The sequence below is a fragment of the Panicum virgatum genome, chromosome 5N, assembly GCF_016808335.1.
Source record: "Panicum virgatum strain AP13 chromosome 5N, P.virgatum_v5, whole genome shotgun sequence".
Classification (NCBI taxonomy): Eukaryota; Viridiplantae; Streptophyta; class Magnoliopsida; order Poales; family Poaceae; genus Panicum; species Panicum virgatum.
Window position 1 is genome coordinate 36,921,829 of NC_053149.1, and position 1,505 is coordinate 36,923,333.

Below are 1,505 nucleotides of genomic sequence, written 5' to 3' on the forward strand. Positions count from 1 at the left end.
GCAGCAGCTCTTGCAATCCTTTTCTCATGTGCAGATTGCTGACCAGAGTCTTGAGTAAAAGAGTATACCTATATAGTCTTTATGTGCAGATAATAAATGCACAGGGAGCCACTGCTACCTGCTACTGCTGCTTATGATTCTCAATTATGAATGAATTGTTACTGTCGAGAACTTAATGTTGAGTCATGAGCAGTTCAAGTTATCTGCATGGAGCTCTTGTGGTACCGTTTTGCTTTACAGGCATCTCTGAGTTGTTTTTCTTGACTTGCATACATCCAGTCCTCTAGTAATGAGCACCTTAAGCCTTCATCTCCTAATTGTAATATGATGAATAAATGGTTTGGTTGAGCAAAACTATCCATGCCTCCAAATGTATCAAATGGACTCTTTGGAACCCCATAAATGTTTAGGAAAGAGTTCGTGCTTCCAGGTCAACATGTGTTAATCTAGTTGTTACTGTGATAGACTGATAGTGATGCTGCTTCCAGGCCAAATGTATCAAATAGTTTGCTGCTGCTGAAATGACAGTGATGCTCATTTTACTTCTTCCCTTTGAGATCTGTTTGTTACTGTTTGTTAGAAGAGATCACTGTTTCATCAGACTAAGAAACCACACAAATTGATAGTATATGCAAGTTTGTCCTAAACTGATGGATGGGAACCTGCCACAAATGCAAGGGACAAGGAGGGCAGCAAGACCAACAGCAGCTCTGAAATATCACAGTATTAGGTTTAGACACGGAAGCACAATATTAATTTCTCTATTTCTGTGGTACTAATTAGAACAGAAATACATTATGGACAATTTTTTGGAATCTTGTGTTGCCTTCTTTTTTTGTTCGTGGGGTGTCATTGCTTTTTTTTTGGATGAACATGTTGACTTGGTGCCGTGCCATTTGTGTTGATCTTTGAAAGGATATTATGATTTATTTTTAACAGAAACTTGGTAATGTTTTTGGTGAGGTCAACACAGTCACACTCAAATTATTTCTACCTATCCTTTCTATGATTTGCCATACAAAAATGGAATTTGAGCAAAACAAGCTTCTTTACTCATATATGCATGCATAATAGGGTGATTTTCATGATTCAAGTCTCGTCGTGGAAAACAAGCTGAGATTAATGCGGAGAATGATGGAGGGGCCTGTGGTAATGGTGACTTGGTGAGGGTGGAGAAGGGGATGGGAGCCCTTCTGCATACTTAAACCTCAATGGCAATGATGAGGTAATTCATTATCGCATATATCACCCTGCCAATGGGCTGGAATCCACGCTATACCCACCCCAGCCCATATGCAACATCAGATGATTATTTAACCCACCCCAACCTGTTAGTTGATATGCAAAATCCAAACCACACCAATCCATGATTTCCTTTCACCCCTATATCTAACCAAACCAATGCTTTATCCATGGGTTCCACCCATTAAAAAACCATGGATTACCCACATGCCCCCACATGCCCCGCACACAGCATATCCACACAGGTTTTGGCGAGGGGGCGA